Below are 20,366 nucleotides of genomic sequence, written 5' to 3' on the forward strand. Positions count from 1 at the left end.
ATTTGATAAAAAAATGAACCATATTGTAAAATATAAATTCCTTAGAAAACTCTTACCCAATTATAAAACTTTAAATTTCAAGTTAAATAAAAGCAAAATTGTGAAATAAGGAAAGTTTAAATTTTCAGCAATAATTTAACACGACTATAGAAGTGTGTTTGGCTGAAACTACACTGTTAGTGTAAATGTGGTGCTGACAATTACAGAGTGGGCTCTCTGGACTCAGAATGCCTATGATATCACAGTGTCCTAAAAAGTCCCTCTACTTTTCTCTATTTGAACTATTGAGACAACCCAATTTTCACAGTGAACCGAGACTTCTGTTGTCCTTTATTTAGCTGTAATATGTCAATAATGTATTAGATACAGCTGTTTCTCTCTTCTCAGTAACTTGCAATTAAATGGTACCAGGACACTTAAACACCTACAGGCACCGAACTCTCATGATAGTTCTCAGTGATCAGATGATCATCTATATAATTGAGAATATGTTCATTGTTTTTAGTTCATATTTAAAGTGAAAATATAGGGTTTTTTTTTTTTAATTCTTAGAGAAAACATGTTGATTCAAAACATAGAGTTGAGTTTGGAAAATGCTGGATTAGTCCATGAAATCTCAGTGGCTGTCATATTTTTTCCCCTTCACTCATCACCACTCACGATTTGAGAGATGAAACCAGTTATGACCCTAGATGCAGCAATTCAACTTTGAAGAGTCAGTGCAATTATCTAGTTAATTATTCAAAACATTGTTGAGCATATAATATGTGCATTATAGTTGTGCTAGTTATGGAGGATAAAAGAGAGATTATGAGAGACTCAGTCTAATTTTTACATGAATCCATTCTCTAAAAGGGAAGAGAAAAAACAGATAACTAAATCACACAATGGATTTCTCACGATTTTTATAAGTGCTATAAGAAGTCTTAATGCTGTAGAGGCAGAGTGAAAGCTTCCTCTCTGCCCACTAAAGTTTTGCAGAAACGACTGACAATAGACAGATTAATAGGGAAAAAAGCCGTAACAAATTTATCAATGTATATACAGATACAGGAGTCCCACAAATATGAAACTCAAAAAAAGACCAGATGGTTGAGGATTAAATATCATCTTCATAGCAGAGAGGGAAATGCAGGTGTAGGTGACTGTGAGGGGTAGTAACTGATTTGAAAATCAGTTATTGGGGAAATGAATAAGCCCAAAGAACAATGGCCTGGGACAAAGTTTCTCTGAGCTCTGGGGAAGTAGTGGGAAGGTAAGGGGCTGAATTTTATTGTGAACAAAGGTTGTCTTCTTACATAGATAAAGCCTCCTAGGTAATTTCTCAAATTTGCCTTCAGAAGAATAGATGAAAGGCTATCTAGATGTGGTGAAGGACTTTTTAGTCTCTTTTCTTCTCTGGTGGTTAATCTTTCCTGGTTATTTGATGAGATTTCTAGGGCGGGAGTCTTAAGGCAACCATTTCTTTTTAGAAAGAAATTTCCTTAGTTAGATAAGGAAATTCCAGAGGAAGTCCCTCCCTATCCTTGCTGTGGAGAAGGGAGGCAAAAGAAGATTTAAAAACCTTTTCATTCTGAGGCAGCTTCTCAGGCCTTCCTATTTTAGTTCAAAGTGTCCGGCATACCAAAACACCGAATTTTGGAGGTATTGTTTTCTGAGCTCCAACAGTGCCAAGTTACCTAATGTAACTGGGTGACCTGACCGAGTTAGGAAATTGTGAAGACAAGGAGAAGGGAGAGGTGCTGACCAGGGAGGGTGGTGGCATGCCGTCCATATAGAAGCTCCATCACCGTGAACAGAGCCAAAGCAGTAAGCTCAAGCCCTACGTCTGGGAGGCATAATTGCTGAGTGAACAGCAGGTTATTAAGGCATTCATGTTACTCTCCTCAACAATGAAAAGCATTTTCTCCATTCTTTGGGAAACCAGAAACTCATCCCAGAGTTGGACAAGGGGAGCCCGAAATGACAGTGCCTTGACATAAAAATTCATCTTGAAGTAAACCTCCATCACTCCAATTTGCTCTTTTTATCTCTTCCTTAGAACTCTAAAAGACCTCATTGACACTCTAAGGAGCCCAAATGATTGGACTGGAAGAACTGGTTTGGCAAGTGATAGATATATGAATTCATCTATCAACTCAGAGCTTTATTCATACCCCAGGCAGATGGATGCAGTAGCAACATGAACATTAAAATGGTTTAGTTGCAAAAGCAGCTAGCATCAAGCCCAACATTATTGTTTTCCTAATAATTTCCCATTTGTTCAACTCGTGGAATTTTTGTACCACAAAACAGTAACATCCTTGTAAGACATCTCACTTTCTTTTTGGACTAGAGTAGGATATAAATAAATCAGTACATAAAAATATATGAATACATAGTTACTAAAACCAAGCGAGACCTCATACCATTTTAACCATTTTTGTTCTTGATAAGGGATAGAATTTTTAACACTTTATCATTTTTGGAGTAGTTTTCAGTTCACAGCAAAATAGAGAGGAAGGTGCAGAGATGTCCCCCACCACACACAATCACATGCACGGCCTCCCCCATTATCAACATTGTCCCACAAATGGTACATTTGCTACAGCTGATGAACCTACATTGGCATGATCATCACCCAAAGCAGGATAAAATTTTTTTAAATGTTAGAGTTGAAATGGGTAGTTAAGGTAAGTTATTTTATTAGTTTTCTATTGCTACATAACAAATTACCACAAAGTTACTGGCTTAAAGCAACACCCACTTATCATCTCATAGCTCTGTACGTCAGAAGTCCAGGTGGACTTGGCTAGGTTCTCGTCTCAGGGTCTCAAAATCTCCAACATCAAGTTGTTGGCTGAGCTGGGGTCTTATCTAGAGGCTCTGAGGAAGAATCCACCTCCATGCCCCTTAAAGTTATTGGCTAAATCTAGGTCCTCCTGGGTATATGTAGGTCTGAGAGCCCCTGTCCTTGCTGGCTGCCAGCCAAGAGCTACTGGCTGCTCACAGCGGCTGCCTGCTTTCCTCCTCGAAGGCCCTCTCCATCTGCAAAGCCGGCAATGTCACGTTGAGCCCTTCTCTGTCTTCTTCTGCCACCAGCAGGAGAAAGCTCTTTGCTTTTAAAGGTGCAAAAATTAGATCTGACCCATCAGGATACTCTTTGTATCCTAAGGTCAGCCGTCCCATGTCACATAACGTATTTTGAGAGAGTACTTTTAGCAATTCTGCCTACCAGATCATCTTGTTCAATCTCTTACTCAATACAGACTCTCCACCAGATACTTACTTAGTGTCTGCTGAAAAACAGGAATTGATAGTAGGAGAATGTACTTTGCTTTGTGTGAGACGAATTGTTTGAGATTAGAGAAAAACGTGCTCTCTCTGATTCTAACTGATGCTATTTGCTTCTGTGACCGTGCTTGCTTTTAGTTGTTTGTTAAATATAGTTAATCAGAATGAAGAGCAGGAGTGACTCCATGACAGGCTGAACTTCCTGGAGTAGGCCTAAGTTTCGGTTTTCCCGAAACGACGCCGCCCTTTCCCCAAAATGACGCTGACCACAACTGGCGCCCGTGCGAAAATCCCGAGGCTTGGAGCCACTTTTAAAGGAACCAATCAGGAGCCAACACGATCAGCCACTTTTAAAGGAACCAATGAACTAAGGAGGGGAGGGGGGAAGGTGTGCCCAGCGTGTCGTGTGAAACCTGTGTGTCGTGTGTAAAACAAAAAAAGGTATAAAAGCTTAACTTTTACCCCAGGGAGGGGTCCGGTCCTGGTTCATAGGAGAGGCCACTGCGTTGGTGCTCTGGGACTTGGACCCTAGCTCGAGCTAGCCAATAACCTCCTTTGCCATTTGCAGCCTGGGTGACTCTGCCTCTCTGTTCCTGGGGCCGAGGGGAACCGGCTCTAACACTGCTGGAATACGTCAAGTAACGGAGCACTCAGACTTGCTGGGACTCAGCCTTTCCATTTTCTTACCACGTCAGTTGTCCCACTGTCCCTTCTTAAGTTGAAGTAAAGCCTGTGTGTGTCCTTTAGTGCCAGTCCTGCTTTTTGGAGCAACAAAAATAAGTATATTTTTTCTTCTGTGGGCTTGCCCTTCAAATATGCATAGCTCTATTTAGTCTTTTCCAACATAAACTCTCCCTAAATCCTCCTATTTTCTTAAATCATTGAGCTAAGGACATTTTTATATTTCTCCTGTCCTGTGTTAAACAACTTGGTACTCAGACTCAAGGTCAATTTTTAACGAAGGTTCAAAATAAAAACATAATAATGCATCTTGAAGGCTAAATATAGTAGCTATATATTGACACCTACAGAAGAAATGGATGTGTCTTTTATATAAATGTATACTTTACCTTAAAGGAATTTTCTTTGTTTACTTAATGTCTGTATTATTTTCTGGAATTTCTGAGCTCTCGATTATTTCTAAATTACTAGATATCTGCCTCCTAAAACGTTCTGCTTTGCATTGCTGTATGTTTTACAGGAGCATTTCATTTTCTCCTCTCATTTTATCTTTCTGAATTAAAGCTGTCAGAAGGTGATTCAATTTCATATTCTTAGGAAATCTCTTTCAAAGTTCACTGACCAGTTGTAATAGAGAATTCAGGTTCCTTCATCCTAAGAAGAAACATTTACCCTGGACGGGTTTATATTTAGTCAAACGATTAACCCTCTAGTGACTAGAAAGTTGGCTTAACTACAAGAACCAATAAGCTTATTAGGATAACTGTCTAAAATATTGGTGTAAAATGCTTTGCAGTAATAATTAAAATGAGTTAAAATGGACTTAGAACACAGAATATTAGGTCAGTTTTGGAACCATAGTCATTGATGTATTTATGACCTCCGGCCTAAGCAACTGCAGCTTACATGAAGTCTTATTTTTTCTTTTGCTCTGAGTTACTACCACAGCTCCTTGCACAAGGTAGGAATTCAAAAAATATTGATTAAATTTCACCAAGTTGCTGTAACAACAGCTGCTGCTGGACTTAGCAGAAAAATCTGGTACAGAAGTGAAAAAAAGAAATCTACAACCACTGAGATAATCACTGAACCGTTGACATTAATCTTCTGTTTAACAAATCATTTCCTGAAACTTAAATTAAGAGTTTGGAAATCAGGGAAGAGGAGATCTAATTTGGGAAGCTTTGATTCTTGTTTGGTTTGATTCATTTTCAAAAGACAAGGTAAAAAATATCTCCATGAAGTTGTTTTTACTTTTCAGGCACAAAGCCATATGCTAAACATTAAGTATTATAGTGTACATATTTTGATGGACCAAACATATATAAATTCTTTGACTTTATTATTTTATTCTATATATAATTAAATAGGTCAAAAAGGCTTTAAACAAATAGAGAGTATCTTTTTATTTTATTTGTTTGCAAAGAAAATCAATCATATTTTGGCTCTGAAAGGCTTTTTATATCTTGTGATAACGATTACTACAAGTTTTGTGAGTTTTCTCCTTTAGCAATTAGAATTATTTTTCTACATGTAAAAGCAAACATCAAAGCAAATAGGCCAGTTGACATAGTGATATAGTAACCCATCCCATAAATAATATTAAATAGATTTATTCTGTTTTATTTTGTTTTTATATGCAAGATGGTAAGAAAATATTAATATGGATGAAAAATGGCATTTTTCGTGACCCAAATTTAAGCCACAGCATTTTACGAACTTCGAAAATGTACCAATCTATTAAAGGCAAGAGAAGAACTAATCAATTAAAATAAATATGGTTCTATTTGTATGTAAACCAAAATATAACTTAGGGTACACCTATGCACGAAAAATGCATCCAAGCAAATTGTATTGCAAATCTACATGAGGCAAATACAATCCTGCAGTAGAGTCGGTTTTGAATTCCTATGAGACTCATGGAAGGCAGAGCCACTGCCTTATGAATCTTCGCCACCAATACAATGTCTAGCACAGCGAATTTTAAGATCAAACTGTGTTTTGTTTTGTTTTTCATACACATATCCTTCTCTAAAGCAATTACAGTGAAGTAGTTACTTGTTTGGAAGAATTTCAGGCTTTTGGATAACTCTACGAATCCTTTCATTGTACTTTAAACAGAAATGTCCATTTAGATTGTACACTCCAAAAAGGCTAGGACCAAGACAGGCAAAGCAACGTCAGTAAATTCATTCTCATTGGTTGTTCATCACAATGATGAGAAAGTTATTGTGCACCTTACTATGGAAAATTCAGCTCATTGTGCTAATCATGATATCCACATGCCACACAGCAACATTATTTCTTCCCCTTCCCAGCCTCCTCCCACACCTACCTTCTTCTCCCATCATTGCTGTTAGTAGCAGAGGAGGAAAGAGAACCTACTCCAAAGCAAGACTTCCTGGTTGAATTCCCTGCTCTGTTACTTACAGACTGTGTGACACTGGTTACACGACCTCTCTGGTGCTATTGGAATTAAATGAGTTAATACATACAAAGTGTTTAGAAAAACATCTGACATGAAACACATTCCCTAAAAGTTAGCTATTATCCTAATTTTAATAAGTAACGTGCTACACGCACTTGCCACTAATTCATCCAATCATTCAGTAACTGTACGTGTTCCAGTCACTGTTCTCAGTGCTGGGATCATAGAAGTGAACAAAACAGACAAGATCCCTGACCTCGCAAATCTGTTATTCTAGCATAAGAGCATGTAGTGAAATAAATAATAAGTGATGATACTTAGAGAAAAAAGTCCGGTAAGGAGAGAGAGTGTGATGGGGTTGGTACTAGGAAAGGCCTCTGTGATGAGGTGACATTTGAAATGAAGGAGCAGGCCATGATAGGTCCACAGGGAGCCTGCATCAGTCAGGGGAAATAGCAAGTGCCGAAGAAAGGCAAGACTGTAACGCACTTGACATGTCAGAGGCAGAGCCCAAAGGCCAGTGTGGTTGTTGGCAAGGGAAGAATGGCACAAAACCCTCTGAGAAAAGAGGGCAGGAAGCAGAGGTGCCCTATCCTTTGGTCAGTGAAGCAGGATTCAGTGCTCTTGGCAAATGTAGGATGGGCTTTTGGCTGCAACACACCTCACCTAGCGACTTTGCGCAACAATGCAGGAAAGCCGCAGCTGCAGGAGAGGTAGGCGTGGGGAAAGGAATGTTGTACCCAGCAGAGACTCAGGTGATTATCTCATGAATTTCTTTAGGAAAGTAGTAAAATGGGTGATTAATTCTAAATGAGAATTGTCCTCTGCTCCTCCCCACAATAGCTACTTTTCTAAAATATCCAGATACTTGGGTGTACTCACTGCCGGGTATAGCCTGCATATACAATTTAAAGTTGCCTTTATTTCCATCTGTATTTTAAATCAAAATTGATCTACTAAGACATACCATAAATATCTCTATATTAACTCACTCGAAGAAGTGGACTATTCATTACACAAATGTGAATTTCATCTTGGCAACGGTTTTTCTCCCAACCTTCTGACATCACTAAATTGAACCCAGATTTTCCTGGCTGAATCTATGGGAATAGAGAATTAACTTTTACAACATAGCCTGTTCCTTAAGTATCATTTTAGTGGATGATGTTTTTACAAATCTAAGTTCTAGGTATTCTCTTCAATGTAAAAACATATGGGATACTCTAAAATCTATATCAGAGACTCTCTAATTCTAATTTTGACCGAGTGATCTGAAATGTGAATTGGCTCCCATCATACGATACTTTTATGGCAGACGGGCATCATGAATCATTGCGAAATATGAATCTCCCAGGGCAGCAGCTACTCTGCCACCAGCATGTCCCCTCAGGGATGCAGCAGGCCTTGCCATGCGGTGGATTCCCTGCTGCTTTCTCTGAGGATGAACTCAGGCTTACTGATGCATTCAAGCTGCAGAAAGTTGGAAGGGCATCTGATTAAACTTATTATAAATGAACAGCAGATTATAAATGCTCCCCGACTTACAATGTGATTACATCCTGATAGATCCATCTTAAGTTGAAAATACCATTAAGTCAAAAATACATTTAATATACCGAACTTACTGAACATCCTAGCTTAGCCTGGCCCACCTTAAATGTTCTCAGAACACTTATAGTAGCCCACAGTTGGGCAAAATCATCTAACACAAAGCCTATTTTATAATAAACTGTTGAATAACTCATGTAATTTATTGAATACTATGCTGAAAGTGAAAAGAAACAGAATGGTTGTATGGGTACTTGAAGTGTAATTTCTACTGAATGTGTATCACTTGTGAACCATCATAAGGTCAAACAATCATAAGTTGAATCATCTTAAGTTGGGAACCATTTGTATTAACAAACAGTGATGTAATTCTTTCCATTGAACAAAAAAGTCTAAAAACTCTAGGGTATTAGATTTAAAATTTCAATTACATGCTCTTACAAGGTGCCTTTGAGGCTCCTGACACCTCAGTACCCTTGTATTGTACAACGTAGCAATGGCCTCCTAGTTCCATGAGATTGTACCAAGGATCAGTGCCTGGCTCAAATTTGAGGCACTGATGTCGTGATGGTAGAAAATAAGAACTCTGGCTGTGCCTGTGGCTCATGACTATAGTCCCAGCTACAAGGGAGTCTGAGGTAGGAAGATCACTTGAGCCAATGAGTTTGAGTCCAGCCTGGGCAATGTAGTGAGACTGAGACTCCACCACAAAAAAAAAAAAAAACCAACTCTGCTCCTCAAGTTCAGACAAACAAGATACTAAATAGTAACTGGTGGATTCCATTGGATTTCCTCTCTGGAAATTTGTAGATAAAACTTAGTGAAATACCAGTATGTGTAGGTGAAGAAAAATAATTTTCTCCTCTACCTTTCACGAGTTCTTAGCTGGGACTCCCTATAACAACAGACAAATTAACAAGAGAAAACAAACAGAAGTTTAATAACATGTATACCTTGTCTATACATGGGAGATAACCTAGAGAAATCTGTAAATCACTAGAGTAGAGTAGATCTCAAAGAGTTATCTTAGACTTCAGGCTTCAATACCATCCTTCTCTGAAACAAAAAGGCAGGCTTTGGGGAAAGGCCTAGTTAAAATGAGATGGCTTGGAAAAGTAAAGGTTCCTTACGAAGATCTATATAAATTCCTTCTCCATTAAAAGTCTCTGGTGATTTAGCTATCCTTCTCTTCCTGGTGGGGGGAGAGATAGAGGGAGATAGAGAGAGAAAGAGAGAGACCCTCACAAATGGAGATTTTCTTTATAAATGCTAATTTCCCTTGCTGTTTTCAGAGCTTCTCCTGTGTCTACAGTTTGCCAAAACAGCCAGATCAAAATAATCTTTATGCCAAAGAGGCATATTTGTATGCACAGTGTTGGGGGTCAGAAAATGATACTCCAAATTTGACATGCCAAGCTCTTTGAACTAAAAAAGAACTAAGATCTCTCTGACCTTCTCCTGCCCTCCTGACTCTCATCCCTATTTCTCTCCCAAAAGTGCGAGAAAGGGCTTTCTCTGAAATTCCGATATCTGCTTAAAGATAGATTCCCCCAAAAAGGAACTCAATGTCCTGTACCCCCTCCCTGAGAAACCCATTAACCAGGGAAGATTACTGTATTACACAGGAGAAGAGACTAAAGGGTAACACCACAGCCTATATCACAGGTATCACCTATCCTTCTGAGGGCTTCTCTGAGACAACTTTTATTACCTGAGAGGCCTTACCTGCATAACAACTTCTGTTCACTCTGCATTTCCTCCCTCACCCTCTCACCAGCAGTTGCTGCCTCCCTCCAGAATTCCCAAGCCTTTATTCCTTTCTGTAGCTCAGGATGCTATAAAAACTTCAATCATCTGGCCCTTCTTTTGAGTCTCATATTCTGTGGGACTCCCATGTATATGTGTGCAATGAAAATGGATTTTTGCCTGTTAATCTCTCTACTGTCAGTTTATTTTATAGACTTAATTAACAAACCAGAGGGTGGAGCAAAAGTCTTCCTTCTCTCCTACAGTATTCTGGTCTTCTACAGTCATATTTTGGGGTGGTATGCCCTGAACCCCTCACGTGATCATGAAGGTAGAAGTGAGCAGATGCCACAGGCGTTAAGTCCAAGAGTAAACAAACTGCAAAACTGTTGAAAGTGGCTGTTGACAGAGGACCTTGACATCAAAGCAGATTTAGAAGAGCCAGGGGGGAAACATGGGGCCTGTTGGTAACTAGAGAAGCTGGTATATTCCAGATAGTCAGAAACAATATTTCAAGCCCCAGTGACATTGACCTGATGTTTCTTTTTAAAATCCTTACCTTAAACTTCCATTTGCTAAAGTAAATCCCACTAACGCTTCTGATTTTTATAATATGCAGGCCCACGACTAGCACAACTAAATGATATTTTTCTTAAAAATATAGTAGGAAAGTAATTATATTAATTACTTAATTAAAGGTGCCCTGAGTTGTTGGTCTCCTATCCTTTTAATTATTTCTTCCCAGATTTCTTCCATTTGATTCTCAGTGTCAATGGGAAAGAACCCAAACTCTGTAAAATAATTTAAAGAGGTTTATTCTGAACTGATTATGTTTGACCATGGCCCGGAGCGCCACGTCCAAGAACCCTTGAGCAGTGGTCTCACCATGGCTGGGTTACAGTTTGGTTTTATACATTTTAGAGAGACAGGAAATATATGTAAAGTCACAGATCAATACCAGGAAGGTGTACATTGGTTTAGCACAAAAAGGCAGTACATCTCAAAGTGGGGGATTATAAGTTATATAGTTGGGCTAAAAGATTCTTTGGTTTGTAATTGGTTAAAGAAATGAAGCTTTGTCTGAAGGCTTGGAAGGTTTTAGGTTAAGATAAGGAAGTCTTTTAATCAGAGACAAGCCACTGGACATATACCAGACATATATCAAGACTCAAGTGATCTGTTAAGTAAATTGATGACCTGTAGGTGTGGTTTAAGCTTTGTCTTACATGGCCTTAGGCTTTTTAATGATTTTGTATCTTAATGTTACAAAGAACAACTCCAAAAGGGACAGGACATAACTAGGTGTGCCTGACCTCCCTTCTTCAACTCAGCTTTAATCACCTCCCAAAGGCCCTACATCTTAATATCATCACATTGGGGATTAGATTTCAACATATGAATTTTGAAGGGACACACACATTCATACCATAACAAGAACTTTAAAGATAAGGAAGCAAATATGAACTGTGCTTAACAGTGAGTATTTGGCTATGTTTGTGGGGTTGTGAGTAAGGAAGAAGTCCTTCCATGCAGAACCAAGTGAGCATAATTCAGAAAGGAGAACGCAGCACATATGAGGAAAATTCACAGGAACTTTACGGGGGAAGGAGAGAAGTTCAGTTTAGCTAGGGTTTAGGGAAGAAGACAAGAAATAAAAATATCTGGAGTAAAGAGGTTGGGCATGTGAGAGGAGGAAAACAGGTGTCACCAAGGTAGCTGTGGGTGGCAACTCAAGTGTTTGTTAGATGCAAGACTGGAACCTATAAAGAAGGTCCCAGGCTTATAGGTAAAGCAAAATTAGTAGAAAGAAAATCATGAAGAACTTTTAATCCCAAGCTAGAAAATGGAAGATCATAAATGATACTGGGTTTCAGAGTCATTTGTAGAGGCAGCGTGCTGTGGTTGAAAAGAACACTGGGTTTATGCCTATCTCAGCCGTTTATTAGCTGTGTATAGAAGTTATTTAAGATAATTGGGTCAAGTTTCTTCATATGTACAGTTGATGTGAAAAACGAAGACTGGATTTACATAAATTAATGTCTATGAAAGTACTTGGTATAATGTAAAGCTCGCTGTAAATAAAAGATTTTATTAATTTTATTTTTTTGTGGTGGTCATGCTATTATTTTATCCGTGTCGAATCTCTTGTTAAATGCTCCTCCCCAACTTCTTATGATTCTGGTGAAGTTATCAATCGAGGAATGTCTCTGTCCCTCACATAGGGTTGAGTTCATGACCAAAGGTTAATTTGAGATCGCATTACCCATACTCAGTGCCTGATCTCTGGTAGGCACGTGACCTGGGGAGAGGTTAGCTGTATCTTTGTAAAGATTGTCATAGAAACTCTGAGAGAGAAAGGGCGTAAGCCCTCAGGATATTATAAACTGGAGTGTCCAGATGCCAGGGGTCATCTTTCCCACCACATGGAACCACCCATCAGAAAGTAGAATGTGGAGATAAAGATGGAGATGGAGAGAAAGAGAGAAAGAGGAAGAAAGAGAGCTATTCTAGTTGATATTCTTCCAATCTTTCATTCATCCAAGTATCTAATGAATACTTCGTGGACACTTGGATGCTATTTCCAGAGAAGGAGCTCTTTGATAAAGTGTGCATAAAACAGAGTTCTCCAAGTTGCTATCAGTTCTCTAAGTTGCTTCCAGCTGCCCTCACAAGTAAGTCCATCATAGTAGATTTATAGAAACCGCCAGTCAAAGCAGACACATTGGGGTTGCAGGGAAGTCTTCTTTAGCACCTGCTGTCTATGCAATGCTGTGGTTTTTCTCAGGCTGTGCCCACAGCACCCGAGTGGTAGTGGCTAGGGTAGTGTAAGGCGTAGGGCCTTGCAACATGGTTCATCTGAATTAAATTTTAAAACCAATAATTCTATTTTACCCCTAGCATTTTTAAGCTCCAAAAGAACAATTTAACTTTAGGTTAATGAGGAAAAAGTCACAGGCCAAGGAATTGAAAAGGAGCTTAGATCTAAAGCTTAGGGGCCTAAGGTTGGGCATTTTGCCTAATTACCAATTCCTAGACTCTAGAGAGATGGAAGTAGGATGAATACCTTCCTCCCGATATATTGGTAAACACTGAGTTTTAAATCTTGTCGTTCTGGTGAGTTTTCCTCCCCTCTCATATATAGAGGCTCCTTGACTTACGAAGGGGTTACACCCTGATAAACCCATCATAGATTGAAACTATTGTAATGCGTTTAATACTTCTAACCTCCAAACATCATAGCTCAGCCTAGCCTACCTTACATGTGCTCAGAACATTTACGTTAACATTGCTTATGGGGAACTACAGTTTGCTGCCACTGCCAGCATTTCAAGAGAGTATCGTACAGAATATCACTAGCCCAGGAAAATATCAAAATTCAAAACTTGAAGTACAGTTTCTACTGAATGCATATAGCTTTCACACCATCATAAAGTTGATAAATGATAAGTCGAATCTTCATAAGTCAGGGACCATCTGCATTCAAAATCTAAGATTTTGTATTAAATGCCTTATAATTTACAATAGGAAAAAATATAATTTTATAATAAAACTGGGTGACTTATTGCCTTATTTTAATTTTAAGAAAATAATTGCACTTTTTACCTTTTACTGACTGGTACAGTTATTACTGAATGTAATCCTGGGATTTGGTCATGTCTTTGATTCCATGCGAAAGTTTAGAATTCTGCACTAAAATTAAATGTAAAGCTAAATGTAAATCTAGTTACATATTTTATAAATATGGTGTAAAACAGGAGTTTTGAATGAAATGTATCACAACTAAAATGTATACTAAATGTAAACACCAGTCTTTTTAATAAATGTTTCTAGAAAATCCAGATAATCTAGAAATTGAGTATTTGGAAAATTTTTCATATAAACTTTTTAGGTATGGGCTAAATGTATTATAGCTGTTACATTTTCTCACTATCTTTCAAAAATGTAATTGTATTCTAGTTGATCTAGTCTAGTTACATAATATTCTCAATTGACATTAAGACACTTGATTTTATATTTGTTTTACAAAATAAAGCATGAATTTTGACCCAGGAGTCTAAAGAATTTTTCAGGCAAAGCTTTAAGTGCTTAAGTTTTGTTTTTTGCTACTTATATAAAATATATTTTGTTTTGTTCTTTGCTACTTATATAAAATTTAGAAATCATGTGAAAATCAGAATATTTCCTTTTTATCTTCCTGTGGAAAAATAGGAATCTTTGATATGCCCTGGGAAAAGAAAGTGGAAAAACTATTTGATTAAATATTATGTAAGCCAATGTATTTGATTATAATATAAAGCATATTTTTGGATCAAAAACATGAAATTAAAAATTTTGAAGATCACACTTGGATTTAGTAATGTTAAAAATGTACTGAGTGAAGCTATATTTATTCTAAATTAGTAGAAATTAAATAATAGTGTAAATAATAATGTGGAACAGAATTGTTTTATTCAAGCAAAATCATATGTATGTTTTTGTAGTATAAACATGTATTAAAACATTATAGATGGACCAGATGGTGGTGAAATAAAATCATAATGCATAATTTTAGAGTGTTTTCCCATCATCTCTATTTAAAATTGGACCCTTGTTTTTCTTAGTAGTTGGCAATATGCACCAAGAGAATATTAGTTGCTGATATAGACTGAATGTCTGTGTCTCCCTAAAATTCGTATGTTGAACTCTAATCCCTAATGTTATGGTATTTGGAGGTGAGTCCTATGGGAAGTAAGTAGGCCATGAGTGTAGAGTCCTCAAGAATGAGATTAGTTCCCTTACAAGAAGAGGTCAAAGAGCATGCTAGGTCTTGTGGGGTTGAGGCAGAAACTTTCCCTTTCCCCCAAAAGTCCACTGAAAGATCAACTCACAATTAAAGCAGATAAATAACAGGAAGATATTTATTTACTGTGTGCATGAAGAGAATCACAGAATGATTAACCAATATCCCAGTGGGATCCAAATATTTTTATACCGTCCTTTTAGAGGGGCGGGGGAGATGAGAAATATAGGCAATTCTGTTTAGGGGCAACAAATGGCTGCTAGGGAGGACTAATGCATGGGGGAAACATTAATTTGTACATGATTGTCTTTACAAATTAAATTAACTGTGAGAGATAGGTATTATATTTAAAATGATTTGGATGGATTAACAAATACTACATGTACTCATCATTAAATTGGAACTAACTGATCAATACCTATGTGCACATATGGAAATAACATTCATTGGAAATCGAGCAGGTGAGGAGAAGGAGGGGATGGGTAAATTCACACCCAATAGATACAATCCTCACTATCTGGGAGATGGGTGCACTTATAACTTTGACTCAAATAGCACAAAAGCAATTTATGTAACCAAAACATTTGTACCCCCAAAATATTCTAAAATAAAAAATAAATAAATTTGTTATTGGAAAAAAAATGATTTGGGCCAGCTCTGTTTGCATTCTTGATTTTCTTTTCTGCAGTATAGTGAGATAACAGGGAATGGAAGTAGATTGTTCTTTTAATGGGTCTGTCTGGTTATATAGATAGAGGGAAAGCCCCTTCCAAGGGCCTGTTGATCTTTAAGGGCCTTTAATTCAAAATGCTCTTTATACCAAGGAGTTGTATTTTGGGATGAAATTTCCTGAGCTCCTTCACTCTCTTTCCATTATGTGAGGGTACAACAAAAAGTTAGTATTCTATAAAGATATACAACTATTATGTACCCAAAATAATTAAAGATAAAAAAATTTAAAAATTGGCATTCTGCAACCTAAAAGAAGATCTTCAGCAGAACCAGCCTAATCTGGCACCCCAATCTCAGACTTCCACCCTCCAGAACTGTGAGACATAAATTTCTATTGTTTATAAACCACCCCGTCCCTGGTACTTTTCTGTAGCAGTCAAATAGACTAAGACAGTAGCTAAAAGCAGAACGTTTTCAGGATATTAGAATGTTCAGCAATGGTCTCAAATTGTAGATGAACTGAAACAATGGAACCGATTATTTATCAGATAAGTGTAGAAATTGTGTTGCTACACAGAGTAAGTTATTATGAATAACTCTACAAACTCTAAACCAAGTAATTTGACTGCAAATTTTTTGTATAACCAATGTACTTTAAAAATAAAATGAACCGCATAGATTTTTTTAAATTAATTCAGTAGTTTTATTTTTTGCATAATTTTGTAGAAGGTATTTCACTTACTGTACTTTTAAATTTTAATAACCTTAAACTGCACTAAAAATTTGGGGACATGCTATATATTACTTGTGATCTATTTTCTTGAGTTCTCAGTAAAGCAAATAAATAATTATGTTTTGTCAGAAATAGAAATCTTTAGTATTAAAGAAAAGAATTTTCTATTATAGAGCCAAGAATTCAAGTAGGAAGACTACACTGTTACGATAGGATTGGAAATATCAATATGAATTCATGCCTTATAATTTATTTAATAAAGTACATTTGTGGCCTAATCTTTTTCATCAAAATAACCAAAAAGCAATGCCACTCCCACAGTACAACCTAGGGAGCACATTCTATTCTCTGCTGTAAATTTTCTGTTAAAAGGAACCAAAGATCCTGGAGAAATGGGTGATTCCAAGTCCAGAGCTAGAAGTCATGAGCTAAGCTGAGATCTCTTACATTAGAAAGCAAGAAGGCTTTTAAGATTAATGGGTTTTAAAAAAAGGATGCCAAGACAAATCAATGTCGATGGAATAAACTTTTCAACAAATGGCACTGGAACAACTGGATATCCACAAGTAAAAGAACGAAATTGGATCCCTATCTCACATCATATACAAAAGTTAACTCAAAATAGATCATAGAATTGAATATCGGTGTTAAAACTATAAAATTCTTAGAAGATCACATAGGCACAAATCTTTGGGAAACTGAAGTAGGCAATAGTTTCTGAGATATACCTCCATATGCCTAAGTGACAAGAGAAAAAATAGATAAGTTGGATTTGATCAAAATTAAAAACTTTTGTGATTCAAAGGACACCATCAAAACAGTGAAAATACCACCCTCAGAGTGGGAGAAAATATTTGCAAACCATATATCAGATAAGGTTATAGATCCATAATATATAAATAACTCTTACAACTCAACAATAAAGAGAAAATAACCCAATTTTAAAGTGAGTAAGGAATTGAAATAAATATTTCTCCAAAGAAAATAGACACATGGCCAATAGCTTAATTTATAATAGTCCAGAAGTAGAAACAACCCAAATGTCCATCAACTGACAAGGAATAGGAATGAAGTACTCACCCACTTCCCTCTCCCAATTCAGGCATCTCACTCAGGGATATATTGGATAAAAGAGGCATGATGGCACAATAACAATGTTATTTGTTCTTCCATTTTCCAATGTGGTTACTTCTAATTGTACACGCTACTCTATTGGGACTATCATAATACAGGAAAGCCAATCCATAAATATCATTTAGCACCTGATTGGAAGGTTAGGACTCTTCATCCACCTGAAAATTGGCAACATTGACTTTCTCCAGCAATATACCATTTTCATTCCCTAATTGTAGGATGCTTATTCTCCAGGTGGCTTTAGGCTTTTCTTGAATGTCTCTTCTACAAATCACAGATATTCCCTAAGGCCTAGAAAGCCTAGACAGGAAGAGGAAGTTACCCTGAATGAAGACCACAGCAAATCCTTGAGGAACTACACGCAGATTCAGAAAAAATATCCTCAGTTCTACTAGTGTGAACTGGAAAACCCGTGGGCTAGTACTGACTGCAGGATCCATAAACAGTCTTTTCTTGCTGTTGTTTGAGGTAGCTGCTGCTTAGCGAAGATGACTAGGAAGATCATCTTTCCCTTCCTCTTACACTATCCATTTTCTTCAAGTATCTCTTTCATCACAATCTTGGGAAAGGGGTTTATGAGACAGATGGTAGATAGATAAAATATGTAGGTTTGTACATACTCAGAGAGATGAACGATAAGAAAATCAGCCTTTCCATCATCAAAATGCCTTCATTTATTTAGTTAAAAATCAACCAGAATTAATATTTTATTCCCTTAAACAACCTTCATGACCTTTTCATAGACCTTCAACTTGATATTTCTTTTGTTTTTTCTAGCACATAATGTGACTTGCCTGGATTTCAAATGTATATTTGACTTCTTTTGAAATGTATAAGACCATTTTTTTCCTTCAAATCCACTTTTTTTTTTTTTCAGAGTAGATTCTACGCTAGAAACTGAAGTAGCCACTCCATTCTACTACACCCTCATGGACAGAAATTATTACCCCACATTCAAATAGAAAATTGAGGTTCACAGAGGTTAAGTGATTTCCTTAACATTTCAATTGCACTTATTTGTTTACATGTCTGTTTCCAGCTGGAATATAGTTTCCTAATGGTGAGGTTGTTAATTTTAATTTCTAAAGAGTATCACAGTGTCTGACACAGAGTAGTTGTAGATAAATGCATGTTGATTCAAATTAAATATTTCTGTCACTGGAAACACAACAGTAGGTGGTACATTATACACATGACTCAAATGGAATCCTTTACTCCCCTAGGCCTAGGAGGTCAAATTTATGAAAAAACTCAAAATTTACACAAGTGATAGTAATCCTTTCTTGGCCTTATCCATTTTCCTTCATGTCTGCTTTGCTCATCATTTATTCCAATGGGAACTTGCTGAATTTAAACCTTATAAAAATACTTAGAAAAAATGAAAAAAACATATACAAAGGTTAAACCGAATATAGTGTGTGGTTAATTATGTAGGTTTTCTCAAGTCAACAAGTAAATCCTAATATAGACAGTTTTAAATTCGTTCACATTTACAAGGTTTGACATGCACCTTTTTTTCAGCATGCTGTCACCAACAATCATCTACTTCTGCTTTATCTAGTCAACATATAATTAGACTCAATATTTTAGTGCCATTGATATTAGGGAGAAATTATGAACAACTTTTGGGTTAATGACATGAGACAGATCAGTGAAAAATCAGCAGGCTATTGGAAACAAATTTCTCCTAAGATTCACATGCTTTGGTTTCTGAGGCAGTATCACTTTATGTTCTCTATAATCCAATTTCTTTTAAAATGGCTTTCAGTTCCTTTTCTTGTGCACTATTGATGGTAAGCATGAAGGAATGCAAACACTTGCACCATCAAAAGCAAATAGCATCTTACCACCCGGAATGCCCTGGCGTGAGTCCACGAAAACAAGATTTAACTCCTAAGAATAGCTGCCGGTAGGCAGAATTAATGGGTGGTCTTTACAGAAAAAAAAAAAAAAAAAGTCTTATAAACTTCACTGAAATAGTAATTTGGTGCCTTGGTATCAGCATTTGTTTGCTTGTTATTGTTATCTTCACTGTTAGATTAAAATGAGAATTCAAGACATTAATTAGAGAATTTTAATGTGAAACTCACAATTTTGCAAATCACAACTGTTTTAAATCACAAAAGTTTTGCTGATAATTACAGATAATTGGCATTACTGACCTACCCACCTTTTACTTTTTAGTTGATATGATTTACTCTGACTCCTAGACAACAAGCGAAACTTCCTTTGCCCATGTTGTTTAAGGATTTGTAACTGCGTTGGCAGTTTTCTAAAAATCAAGCCAAGACACTCATTGACTATATTAAAAATCTACCTTGTAACAAATAAAGTCACAATTATAAGGACACTGCTATATCCTACATAGACAGTGCTCTATTTACTCAAAATTATGGTTTTACAAAGATTTATTTCCCTTATGATCTGAAGGGAAAAAATTTGATGCTCTGGATTAAAATCTTTATATATCTTGGTGGTGAGTTATCTATTGGCCAGGCATTTTTCCACTTACCAAATGATGTCATTTCTTTGTTTAAAACACACAAATTATAGCAATGTTCACACCAGACTAAGGCTGTCAAGAAATATGAGAGTAATGCTACCCTAGTATAATTTCCAGCTTGAGAACACAAGTTATCTTCCATTTGTACTTTTCTAACCTTGTGTGAAATATTTATGAAAAACAAACCTCTATTCCTTTTATTTCTTGTAACTACGCTAATCAATAAACATTTTTGTATTCTTGATCTTTTAGTCACTTAGTTACACATAACACTTTGTAGAGCTATTTAATGTGGCCTGAATTACTCTTTTCCTGATGTCTTGAAAAGCAGAAGTGCTTCCCCTAGTCATGCATCTCTCAAATCCCTCAGTCATTCCCAGTAGAATGTATCAGACTCATTACCGATCACGTACTGATTACGTATTCCAATGAAAGTCCGAACAAGAAGAGTTCTTTGCAGATTATCTCTTTGGCATAATAATGATTTCAATCCCTCTGAAAATATATCCAGAAATGGAATTGCTGGAACATATTGTAAATCTATTTTTAGTTTTCTGTGTAGCCTTCACACTGTTTTCCATAATGTCTGTACACAAGGATTCCCTTTTCTCCACATCTTCACCAACATTTGTTATCTTTCATCTTTTGGTAACAGCCATTTTAGTAGGTGTGAGATGACATCTCATTGTGATTTCAATTTGCATTTCCTTGATGATCAGTGGTGTTGAGCTTTTTTTCATATATATGTTGGCCATTTGTATGTCTTCCTTTAAGAAATGTTTATTTAGATCCCTTACCCATTTTTAAATTGGGTTTTTTGTTTTCTTGCTATTAAGTTTTTTGAGTTCCTTATATGTTTTGGGTATTA

General features: G+C 36.7%; 1 protein-coding gene across 1 annotated transcript in view; it reads right to left on the bottom strand.

The window, feature by feature from the left end:
* LOC105825360 (chromosome unknown open reading frame, human C8orf34) overlaps positions 1-20,366 on the bottom strand; it is a 403,699-nt gene that overhangs the window by 171,746 nt on the left and 211,587 nt on the right. The gene's annotated exons all lie outside the window — the stretch shown is intronic.

Source organism: Propithecus coquereli, unplaced genomic scaffold, assembly GCF_000956105.1.
Source record: "Propithecus coquereli isolate 6110/MARCELLA unplaced genomic scaffold, Pcoq_1.0 Scaffold8, whole genome shotgun sequence".
In the NCBI taxonomy this organism is placed as follows: domain Eukaryota; kingdom Metazoa; phylum Chordata; class Mammalia; order Primates; family Indriidae; genus Propithecus; species Propithecus coquereli.